Genomic DNA, 12,694 nt, shown 5'->3' with positions numbered 1-12,694 from the left:
TTTAAAATGAAAACTGCCCAATCTTTACTTGTGGTCGTCCATAGATACTTTGAGAAACTAGAACAAAGGAACAAGGAATCAATTTAGTACCACTATCATACGGGACACCTGAATAAAACCCGCTATAAAAGACACTGGCCCCTGATTATTTCAACTGGAATCACACAGGAACCGCCTTTATTCTCCTACAAAAGAGGAAGAAATCTTCGGGACCACTTGGTCAGAGCAGCAATACCTTGTGCAGAGACTACCACTCTTACATCTTTGTGGGGTCTTAATAAAATTGTTGGCCACTACAAATGTGGCGGTTGTCTCATGTGTGTTACCAGCATGAACACGAAGCAGTTTATCCATGAGAACATCACCTATGATTTGCAAGACTTTTCTAATTGCAACACAACTAATGTTGTGTATGCAATTTGGTGTCCCTGCGAGTTGATCTACATTGGGCAGACGACCCAAAAAATTAAAACAAGGTTGGGACAACATAAGGCAGGATACATTGCCAATCTGAAAATGCCCCCTTGGTAGCGCATTACTTGGAAAGGAACCATGCACCCGATGAAATACGTGGGCAAGTAATTGAAGTTATACACACTCCTGTGAGGGGTGGTAGTATTACTAATATCTTGAAGAAGAGCGAATGTCGGTGGATACTTCGCTGTGACAGTGTGAACAAGGGACTTAATTCAATGAAGGAATGTAACTCTGTTATTACGAACTAATAGAATGTGTGACTATCACTTATAACAACTATGTGTTTAATGTGTGCCAAAAAACTGTATCTATTGATTTATTCATTGTTATGAAGCTGTATAGTGTGTATACTGTTGATTGACATATTGATTACATCTGCAAATGACCATCATGATGACTGTGGTGTTATCATGCTTTTCCTCCTTTTTTGATAATTGTAACTAGGCCTCTTTTAAATAAAATGCCTATGTCAATTTACCTTTTTCTCTTTTTTCTGACTGAAAACACTATATTGTGTTGTAATACTGATGGAGGTTATTGAGATCTCTTTTTATCTTTATTTGTATCTTTTTCATAACTTCGCTTTTTCTTTTTATTTCACTAACACTCGACAATTGTATTAGTGTTTGTGGCCATCGCTTTCTGATGCTCCTAATGGGTCTTTATCAATCATTTTTGCCCTGTATATTGCAATCCTAATATCGATTCACCACTCTAAAATGGCGGCCGCTCTCATTCTAATTCCGGCAGGAAGTAGTCCCTACTCTATCACATTGGAAATCAGTATTTAGTTCCGGTGGGCACGCCTGCTTCATTGAAGCTGATACGGACGCGGAACGATGTCTTTCCCTAGAAATTTGACAGTCTGTAAGACTCGCACCGCTATATTACTGCGATATCGGGCTGATATTTATGTGGCATTGATATGGTCTGAGTATTGAATGTTTGCTGTGCATGTATTGCGCTGACAGTTAAACCGACGCTTAGTAACCACAACTTTATTTAATGTTGACAAGCATGCATGTGGATTATCTTAGCGCTGCCTAGCACGATGATGTTGTTTGATCACTTCCTCAGAATTATATTTCTGATAACGTATATTTTAATACTGCATTCTGAGTGCTGACTTATTTTAGAGTAGTGTTTTATGTCAGTGATCAGTTACAAGCAGACACTTTGGATGAACTTTATTAACCATCAGAGACGCATATGTGAGACATAAAGCTACTCTACGATAGTGTTTTGCAGTAGTGATCAGCCATGAGCAGATGCTTAAATGCCCAATGTTATTGAGCTTGATTGCTTTATCATTATGGCTTATTCACATGATTGAAGAAATATGGGGAAGTCCCTAACTTGCCATAGAATTGGTAAAACGGGCGTCTACTAAATAGTAGAGAAGGTACTCACAGCCCTTATGTAGAGACCATAACCACATGTATAATAAATCACAGAAATGGATACAATGAGATAAAAAACAATGTCAAATAGTGTATAGAAAAATTGTACAATTTATTCAATGAAAAATACATCCATAAAACAATTTTTTAAAAAGGGCATTTTCCTAAAACAATTTTTAGTGCCATTGAAAACAGTTTTGAAGCCACTGCCTTGACACTAAGACGTAATCTAGATGTAGCGTGTCCTTACCCGCTATTTTTTGGTAAGTGGGTCTTCTCTGGGTTTTATTCAGGTGTCCCGTATGATAGTGGTACTAAATTGATTCCTTGTTCCTTTGTTCTAGTTTCTCAAAGTATCTATGGACGACCACAAGTAAAGATTGGGCAGTTTTCATTTTAAATCTAAGGTGATGTTGCCTGTTTTCTTACTAACCTTGGTGTGTGGACTTTGGAGTCACTTTGTGTTTTGGGATTGGCTTACTAGATTTTTCTTCTACAATTTTCATGTGGTGTTCATAAGTCTTTTCTTCTGAAGAAGCCTACTATGATATGAATGTGTATACAAAGTAATGAATTATTAGTAAATGTGATTTCTTAGATATACATCGCTCAAGCAAATTTTGAGTCCTGAAGATGACCGCACAATAATATAGCAGTCGAAACGCTGTCAACGCTTTTCTGTGGGCCAAATTGATTTAAGGACACAATACTTATGTTTATGTTGTTCCTTCATTCCAACATGTAATGGTTTTGTTTGCCACTTGTCTGGTTTGTGATATGTGTTTCCCTTTATGTACACTAGCACTTTTTGTCTTGAGCGTATCTGTTTTTTAGAACTATTTTTGTATTATATGTAATAAATATGGAGTTTTGATATCAGTAATATTGTCTAAAAGGGCTTCTTTAACCACTGTTTACTTCTCTATTTCTTTTTCTAATTCTTTTTATTCTTTAACTGAATATGTGGGATTATATATAGTTTTTTGATCTCTCCCCCTGAACCTTTTACTAGATGTACGGATCGACTGTCCCGGGTTCGGGGTTTTTTGGACAACCCCTGTGGTTGTTAATCATTTATTGAGTATTCAGCACATGAAATTTGGGACATGAACATAAGGTCAGAGTCTTTTAAAAAAATAATTAACAAAATAACAAACAACTGTCAGCACTGAAGGCCAAAGAATCGTTTTCAAAATGGAAGCATGCATGGATGATTCTGAGTGAATATAAAAACAAAGTCCCAAATTTAAAGAGTATTCCATGGAGGTCAGCTTTACAGATAAAAATGTATATCTGCCCAAACATACTCATTCATTAGAATAATGAAATACTGGGGAAGTTCTTACTATATCACAAAACAAAAAAGTGAAGTTCTAGCTATACCATTCATGTATGTATGCAGCTCTTTTGTGACAGTTCATTGGTCACTGTCCTATGTTAGGATTGTAACTTCTGAACTGCAAGTAACACAAGGATCTCTGTGACAAAGTCAGTAACACACTGAGCTATCCACATAAAATACAGTTCATCTGCATTTAAAACCTACTAACAGACAAATGATTGCTCTCCAGCAGGATCATTAATCACCAGAGTTATCTGAGCATTTTGTATTGTCTTATTGTTGTCCTGCATCAACCATGATAATGATAAAAACGGTTTAAATGAAGCGCACTTAGTATGTGTCCTGCTGGACCTGTGCAGATTTTAAAAAGAGAAAAATTTAGTAACACATTTTAAGTCATGGGTACTCACAAACTTTCTCTCAGGGGCCAAATTTACAGTGTGGTTTGTGCCTGAGGGCGGCACCGGTGGTGGCGGGGTCAGAGGAGGCGGGGCTAGAGCAATAAAAAAACTGTGACCATGAGGTTGAACACAGGTCCCTGCAGTGGATGCCTTCGTACTCTGAGTCACCAGACCCGGCATACACGCATCTCTCTCTCTCTCACTCTCTTTCTCCCTCTCTCTGCCTCCCTCCCTCTCTCTATCTCTCTCTCTCCCTCGCCCTCCTTCTCTCCTTGTCTCCCTCTGTCTCACTCACTCTGACTGTCTCACTCTCTCTCACTCCCTCTAACTCCCTTTCCCTCTCTCTCCCACTCTCGCCCTCTCTCTCTCCCTGTCTCCCCCTCTCTCCTTCCGTCACCCTCACTCTGTCTCCATCCCTCTCCCTTTCTCTGCCTCCCTCCCTCTCCCTTTCTCTGTCTCCTTCCCTCTCCCTTTTTCTGTCTCCCTCTGTCTGTCTCGCTCTGTCTGTCTCCCTCTATCTGTCTCCCTCCCTCTGTCTGTCTCCCTCTCTCTGTCTGTCTCCCTCTCTCTGTCTGTCTCCCTCTCTCTGTCTCCCTCTCTCTGTCTCCCTCTCTCTGTCTCCCTCTCAATATTCCTCCTCCCTCTGTCAGTCTCCCTCCCTCCCTCTGGCTCCCTCTCCCTCCCTCTCCCTCCCTCAGTATCCCTCTCCCTCCCTCCCTCTCCCTCCCTCTGTATGTCTCCCTCTGTCTGTCACCGTGTCTCCCTCTGTCTCCGTCCCTCTGTATCCCTCCCTCTCCCTTTCTGTCTCCCTCCTTCTGTCTGTCTCCTTCTCTCTGTCTCCCTCCCTCTGTCTGTCTCCCTCTCTCTGTCTGTCTCCCTCTGTCTGTCTCCCTCTCTCTGTCTCTCTCTCTCAATCTTCCTCCTCCCTCTGTCTGTCTCCCTCCCTCCCTCTGTCTCCCTCTCCCTCCCTCTGTCTCCCTCTCCCTCCCTCCCTCTCTGTATGTCTCCCTCTGTCTGTCACCCCCTGTCTCCCTCTGTATCCCTCCCTCTCCCTTTCTCTTTCTCCCTCCTTCTGTCTGTCACCCTCCTCCATATGTCTGTCTCCCTCTGTCTGTCTCACTCCCTCTGTCTGTCTCCCTCTCTCTGTCTCCCTCTCTCTGTCTCCCTCCTCCCTCTCTCTGTCTCCCTCTCTCCCTTCCTCTGTCTCCCTCTCCCTCCCACCCTCTCCCTCCCTCTGTCTCCCTCTCCCCCCACCCTCTGCATCCCTCTGTCTCCCTCCCTCTGTCTGTCTCCCTCTGTCTGTTACCCTCTGTCTCCGTCCCTCTCCCTTTCTCTATCTCCCTCCTTCTCCTTCCCTCTATCTCCCTCCCTCTGTCTCCCTCTCTCTGTATCTTCCTCCCTCTGTCTATCTCCCTCTCTCTGTCTCCCTCTCTCTGTCTGTCTCCCTCTGTCTGTCTCCCCCTGTCTGTCTCCCTCTGACTGTCTCCCTTTGTCTGTTTCCCTCTGTCTCCATCCCGCTCCCTTTCTCTGTCTCCCTCCCTCTGTCTCCCTCCCTCTATCTCCCTCCCTCTGTCTCCTCCCTCTGTCTGTCTCCCTCTGTCCCTATCCCTCTCTCTGTCTCCCTCTCTCTGTCTCCCTCGCCCTTCCTCTGTCTCCCTCCTCCCTCTGTCTGTCTCCCTCCCTCCCTCTGTCTCCCTCTCCCTCCCTCTGTCTCCCTCTCCCTCTGTATCCATCTCTCTGTCTCCCTCCTCCCTCTGTCTTTCTCCCTCTGTCTCCCTCTGTCTTTCTCCCTCCCTCTGTCTGTCTCCCTCTGTCTCCGTCCCTCTCCCTTTCTGTCTCCCTCCCCCTCCCTCCCTCTGTCTCCCTCCCTCTGTCTCCCTCTCTCTGTATCCTCCTCCCTCTGTCTATCTCCCTCTCTCTGTCTCCCTCTCTCTGTCTGTCTCCCTCTGTCTGTCTCCCCCTGTCTATCTCCCTCTGACTGTCTCTCTATGTCTGTTTCCCTCTGTCTCCATCCCGCTCCCTTTCTCTGTCTCCCTCCCTCTGTCTCCCTCCCTTTATCTCCCTCCCTCTGTCTCCTCCCCCTGTCTGTCTCCCTCTGTCCCTATCCCTCTCTCTGTCTCCCTCGCCCTTCCTCTGTCTCCCTCCTCCCTCTGTCTGTCTCCCTCCCTCCCTCTGTCTCCCTCTCCCTCCCTCTGTCTCCCTCTCCCTCTGTATCCATCTCTCTGACTCCCTCCTCCCTCTGTCTTTCTCCCTCTGTCTCCGTCTGTCTTTCTCCCACCCTGTGTGTCTTCCTCTGTCTGTCTCCCTCCCTCTGTCTGTCTCCCTCTGTCTGTCTCCCTCCCTCTGTCTGTCTCCCTCTCTCTGTCTGTTTCCCTCTCTCTGTCTCCCTCTCTCTGTGTCCGTCCCTCTGTCTCCCTCCCTCTCCCTTTCTCTGTCTCCCTCCCTCTGTCTCCCTCCTCCCTCTGTCTGTCTCCCTCTGTCCTTCTCCTTCCCTCTGTCTGTCTCCCTCTGTCTGTCTCCATCTCTCTGTCTCCCCCTCTCTGTATCCCTCTCTCTGTATCCCTCCTCCATCTGTCTGTCTTCCTCTCTCTGTCTCCCTCCTCCCTCCTCCCTCTGTCTGTCTCCCTCACTCTGTCTCCCTCTCCCTCCCCCCTCCCCCTCCTTCTCCTTAGGCATGGGCGGAAAATCCGTTCCGCTCGCGGATTTTGCGGATTTTCGGGAAATCCGCAATCCGCGAGATTTGCGAATTTCCTGCAAAATCCGCAAATCCGCGAGCAGCGGATTTTGCTCGCACTGCTCGCACTGTTCGCGTGAGTTCGCGCCCCGCGAATAAGTGCGAAATTGCAGAAATACGATCTAAGCAAAACTGAAAGTAACTACTTACCAGGTTCAAAAGTTCAGGCACATCATTAGTAGCCATTTCCTGTAGTGCTTCCTGAGGGGCCCCTCCAGAGTTCAGTTGCCAGTTGCAACTATTATGTGACCCTGCTCTGAACCTCAGAATAGTTACACATATGCCACAAAGGTCCTGAATTACAGCTAAGGGAGACAAGCAGGAGCCAGGCTGGAAGTTAAAATCCATTAATCAGCCCCTAATTCATTATTGTCAGTTGGGGCAGGGCAGGTGTTGTAACTAATTTTGCAACAATGAAAGCACTTAGCAAGTGCAAAAGATCACTAATCAGGGCGCACTAAGGAAGCAGGTGCCAGCTAAAAAAATATTCTGTGACACATTAATCAGCCCCAAATTAATTCAGGTCACTTGAGGCAGGGAAGGTGTGCTTTGCTTTGCCGAAAATAATGTACACTGGACAACCAGAGGGTGTGGTGATGAAACAGAGGGTGGCATGGGTGGGCCAGAGGGTGGCATGAGTAGTCAGAGAGTGGCAGTGGTGACAGAGAGTGGCAGTGATGAAGAAGAGTGTCCCAAACAGGTTGGACACGTAGAAACAACAAGTTCGCAAAACTTGCGACCCGACAGGTAAGTTCGCAAATTGCGAAATTGTAAAAACCCTCGCGAAATGGCAGAAACACGGGCGAACACAAAAAAAAAAAAATCCGCAAATTCGCGGGAATTCGCGGATTTTGCGGATTGCGAGTTTGCAAATCCGCAAATTCGCGGATTGCCAATCCGCAAAATCCGCTCATGCCTACTTCTCCTTCCTTCTGTCTGTCTCTCTCTCCCTCCCACTCCCTCCCTCTGTCTCCCTCTCCCTCCCTCCCTCTCCCTCCTACTCCTTCCTTCTGTCTCCCTCTCCCTCCCTCCCTCTCCCTCCCTCTGTCTCCCTCCTCCTTCTGTCTCCCTCTCTCTCTCTCGCTCCCACTCCCTCCCTCTGTCTCCCTCTCCCTCCCTCTCCCTCCCTCCCTCTACCTCCTTCCCCTTCCTTCTGTATCCCTTTCCCTCCCTCCCTCTGTCTCCCTCTCCCTCCCTCCCTCTCCCTCCCTCTGTCTCCCTCTCCCTCCCTCCCTCTCCCCATGTCTGTCTCCTTCTTTCCCTCCCCCTGTCTCTCTCTCTCCCTCCCTCCCTCCCTCTCCCTCCCTCTGTCTCCCTCTCCCCCACCCTCTCCCTCCGTCTGACTCCCTCCCTCTGTCTGTCTCCCTCTGTCTGTTACCCTCTGTCTCTGTCCCTCTCCCTTTCTCTATCTCCCTCCCTCTCCCTCCCTCTGTCTCCCTCCCTCTGTCTCCCTCTCTCTATATCCTCCTCCCTCTGTCTTTCTCCCTCTCTCTGTCTCCCTCTCTCTGTCTGTCTCCCTCTGTCTGTCTCCCTCTGTCTGTCTCCCGCTGTCTGTCTCCCTGTCTGTCTCCCTCCCTCTCTCTGTCTCCCTATGTCTGTTTCCCTATGTCTCTTTCCCTCTGTCTCCGTCCCGCTCTCTTTCTCCGTCTCCCTCCCTCTGTCTCCCTCCCTCTGTCTCCCTCCCTCTGTCTGGCTGCCTCTGTCTCCCTCTCTCTGTCTCCCTCGCCCTTCCTCTATCTCCTTCCTCCCTCTGTCTGTCTCCCTCCCTCCCTCTGTCTCCCTCTCCCTCCCTCTGTCTCCCTCTCCCTCTCCCTCTGTATCAATCTCTCTGTCTCCCTCCTCCCTCAGTCTGTCTCCCTCTGTCTGTCTGTCTCCCTCCCTCTGTCTGTCTCCCTCTATCTGTCTCCCTCTGTCTGTCTCCCTCCCCATGTCTGTCTCCCTCTGTCTGTCTGCCTCTGTCTGTCTCCCTCTGTCTGTGACCCTCTCTCTGTCTGTCTCCCTCTGTCTGTCTCCCCCTGTCTGTCTCCCTCTGTCTGTCTCCCTCTGTCTGTCTCCCTGTCTGTCTCCCTCCCTCTGTCTGTCTCCCTATGTCTGTTTCTCTCTGTCTCCGTCCCGCTCCCTTTCTCTGTCGCCCTCCCTCTGTCTCCCTTCCTCTGTCTCCCTCCCTCTGTCTGTCTCCCTCTGTCTGTCTCCCTCTGCCTGTCTCCCTCTGTCTGTCTCCCTCTCTCTGTCTCCCTCTCTCTGTCCCCCTCTCTCTGTCTCCCTCTCTCTGTCTCCCTCGCCCTTCCTCTGTCTCCCTCCTCCCTCTGTCTGTCTCCCTCCCTCCCTCTGTCTCCCTCTCCCTCTCCCTCCCTCTGTCTCCCTCTCCCTCTCTATCCGTCTCTCTGTCTCCCTCCTCCCTCTGTCTGTCTCCCTCTGTCCATCTCCCTCCCTGTGTCTGTCTCCCTCTGTCTGTCTCCCTCCCTCTGTCTGCCTCCCTCCATCTGTCTGTCTCCCTCCCTATGTCTGTCTCCCTCTGTCTGTCTCCCTGTCACCCTCTGTCTCCGTCCCCCTGTCTCCCTCCCTCTCCCTTTCTCTGTCTCCCTTCATCTGTCTCCCTCCTCCCTCTGTCTGTCTCCCTCTGTCCTTCTCCTTCCCTCTGTCTGTCTCCCTCTCTCTGTCTACCTCCTCCCTCCTCCCTCTGTCTGTCTCCCTCCCTGTCAAGCTCCCTCCTTCTCCTTCCTTCTGTTTCCCTCTCTCTCCCTTACACTCCCTCCCTCTGTCTCCCTCTCCCTCCCTCCCTCTCCCTCCTTCTCCTTCCTTCTGTCTCCCTCTCCCTCCCTCCCTCTCCCTCCTCCCTCTGTCTCCCTCTTCCCTCTGTATGTCTCCCTCTGTCTGTCTCCCTCCATTTGTCTATCTCCCTCTGTCTCCCTCCCTCTGTCTGTCTCCCTCTGTTTCCCATTGTCTTTCTGTCTCCCTTCCTCTGTCTGTCTGTCTCCCTCCCTCTGTCTCCCTCCTCTGTCTTCCTCTCTCTGTATCCTCCTCCCTCTGTCTTTCTCCCTCTCTCTGTCTCCCTCTCTCTGTCTCCCTCTCTCTGTCTGTCTCCCTCTGTCTGTCTCCCTCCCTCTGTCTCCCTCTCCCCACCCTCTCCCCCCCTCTGTCTCCCTCCCTCTGTCTGTCTCCCTCTGTCTGTTACCCTCTGGCTCCGCCCTCTCCCTCCCTCTCCCTCCCTCCCTCTCCCTCCCTCTGTCTCCCTCTATCTATATCCTCCTCCCTTTCTCTGTCTCTCTCTCTCTGTCTGTCTCCCTCTGTCTGTCTCCCTCTGTCTGTCTCCCTCTGTCTGTCTCCCTGTCTGTCTCCCTCCCTCTGTTTGTCTCCCTATGTCTGTTTCCCTATGTCTGTTTCCCTCTGTCTCCGTCCCGCTCCCTTTCTCTGTCTCCCTCCCTCTGTCTCCCTCCCTCTGTCTCCATCCCTCTGTCTCCCTCCCTCTGTCTGTCTGCCTCTGTCTGTTCGCCTCTGTCTGTCTGCCTCTGTCTCCCTCGCTCTTCCTCTATCTCCCTCCTCCCTCTGTCTGTCTCCCTCCCTCCCTCCCTCTGTCTCCCTCTCCCTCCCTCTGTCTCCCTCTCCCTCTGTATCCATCTCTCTGTCTCCCTCCTCCCTCTGTCTGTCTCCCTCTGTCTCCCTCTGTCTGTCTCCCTCCCTCTGTCTGTCTCCCTCTCTCTGTCTGTCTCAATCCATCTGTCTCCCTCTGTCTGTCTCCCTCCCTATGTCTGTCTCCCTCTGTCTGTCTGCCTCTGTCTGTCTCCCTCTGTCTGTGACCCTCTCTCTGTCTGTCTCCCTATGTCTGTCTCCCCCTGTCTGTCTCCCTCTGTCTGCCTCCCTCTGTCTGTCTCACTGTGTGTCTCCCTCCCTCTGTCTGTCTCCCTATGTCTGTTTCTCTCTGTCTCCGTCCCACTCCCTTTCTCTGTCTCCCTCCCTCTGTCTGTCTCCCTCTGTCTGTCTCCCTATGTCTGTCTCCCTCTGTCTGTCTCCCTCTGTCTCCGTCCCCCTGTCTCCCTCCCTCTCCCCTTTTCTGTCTCCCTTCCTCTTTCTCCCTCCTCCCTCTGTCTGTCTCCCTCTATCCTTCTCCTTCCCTCTGTCTGTCTCCCTCTCTCTGTCTCCCCCTCTCTGTTATGTTATGTTATGTTATGTTATATATTGTCTTTTATAGCGCACGGCTACTCAAAAAGAGTGTCCCGGCGCTTTTATTAAAAACCTGAAGCAGAGTAACACAACACAATGATATAAAAGCAAAACAACAGAAACAAAGAAACAGGATAGGCAGCCTAAAGGTCAAAAAGCCAAGTTTTAAGGTCCTTCATAAAGGTAAGCAGATTAGTGGCACCACGTAATGCCAGAGGCAACGTATTCCACAACTGTGGCGCTAGCAGCCTAAACAAACGGCCTCCAATCTGAGCCCTTTTTACTAGCGGGACCACCGCGAGAAACAGTGATTCAGATCTTAGGGATCGAGCCGGGTGGTAAAAGGCAAGTCTCCTTTGAAGATACTTGGCTCCCACAGCATGAAGAGCCTTATAGGCCAAGGTCAAGGCCTTGAAAACTATCCGCTTCCGGATAGGCAGCCAATGGAGTGACTGCAGAAGGCCAGCTGCTCTGTCTTGCCTATTCAGGCCATAAATGGCCAGTGCGGCCGAGTTCTGGGTGACCTGCAGCCGCTGCAGTAGGTATTCCGGCAGGCCCAAATAGAGGACGTTAGAATAATCCAGTCTTGAGCCAATCAAGGCCTGCACTGTCATCTTCCTGTGCTCCTCTGAAAGCAGAGGCAGAAACTTCCGGAGCATCTTGAGGAGACCGAAACATGTTCCCGTTAGGCCAAGGATCTGAGATCTTAACGTCAGACCATTGTCCATCTTGATCCCCAAATTCTTAGCCAGCTGGGACGAGCAAGACGGGGGGAACATATTGACAGGCCACCATGCCTGCCAATCCGGATCAAATGGACAACCGAAGAAGAGTACCTCAGATTTATCTGAGTTGCACTTGAGGCTGTTAAGCTGGAACCATTTAAAAACAGCCCCAAGGCACTCACGGACACTCTCTCCATCAAAATCTCCTCCTTTCCTGCACGAAAAGAGGAGCTGGGTATCATCGGTGTAGGATACGATCTGTATCCCTCTCTCTGTATCACTCCTCCCTCTGTCTGTCTCCCTCTCTCTGTCTACCTCCTCCCTCCACCCTCTGTCTGTCTCCCTCCCTGTCTCCCTCTCCCTCCCCCCTCTCCCTCCTTCTCCTTCCTTCTGTTTCCCTCTCTCTCCCTCACACTCCCTCCCTCTGTCTCCCTCTCCCTCCCTCTCCCTCCTTCTCCTTCCTTCTGTCTCCCTCTCCCTCCCTCTCCCTCTCCCTCCCTCTCCCTTCTCCCTCTGTCTCCCTCCTCCCTCTGTATGTCTCCCTCTGTCTGTCTCCCTCCATTTGTCTATCTCCCTCTGTCTCCCTCCCTCTGTCTGTCTCCCTCTGTTTCCCCTTGTCTTTCTGTCTCCCTTCCTCTGTCTGTCTGTCTCCCTCCCTCTGTCTCCCTCCCTCTGTCTCCCTCTCTCTGTATCCTCCTCCCTCTGTCTTTCTCCCTCTCTCTGTCTCCCTCTCTCGGTCTGTCTCCCTCTGTCTGTCTCCCCCTGTCTTCCTCCCTCTGTCTGTCTCCCTATGTCTGTTTCCCTCTCCCTTTCTCGGTCTCCCTTCCTCTGTCTCCCTCCCTCTGTCTCCCTCTCTCTGTCTGTCTCCCTCTCTCTGTCCGTCTCCCTCCCTCTGTCTGTCTCCCTCCCTCTGTCCGTCTCCCTCCCTCTGTCTGTCTCCTTCTGTCTGTCTCCTTCTCTCTGTCTCCCTCTCTCCGTCTCCCTCTCTCTGTCTTCCTCGCCCCTCCTCTGTCTCCCTCCTCCCTCTGTCTGTCCCCCTCCCTCCCTCTGTCTACCTCTCCCTCTGTATCCATCTCTCTGTCTCCCTCCTCCCTCTGTCTGTCTCCCTCTGTCTGTCTCCCTCCCTCTGTCTGTCTCCCTCTGTCTGTCTCCCTCCCTCTGTCTGTCTCCCTCCATCTGTCTCCCTCTGTCTGTCTCCCTCCCTCTCTCTGTCTCCCTCTGTCTCCCTCTGTCTGTCACCCTCTGTCTCCGTCCCTCTGTCTCCCTGACTCTCCCTTTCTCTGTCTCCCTCCTCCCTCTGTGTGTCTCCTTCTGTCTTTCTCCTTCCCTCTGTCTGTCTCCCTCTGTCTGTCTCTTCTCTCTGTCTCTCCCTCTCTGTATCACTCTCTCTGTATCCCTCCTCCCTCTGCCTGTCTCCCTCTCTCTGTCTCCCTCCCTCCCTCTGTCTTCCTCTC

Source organism: Lissotriton vulgaris, chromosome 8 (genome assembly GCF_964263255.1).
Source record: "Lissotriton vulgaris chromosome 8, aLisVul1.2, whole genome shotgun sequence".
Lineage (NCBI taxonomy): Eukaryota > Metazoa > Chordata > Amphibia > Caudata > Salamandridae > Lissotriton > Lissotriton vulgaris.
This window is presented reverse-complemented; position numbering follows the sequence as displayed.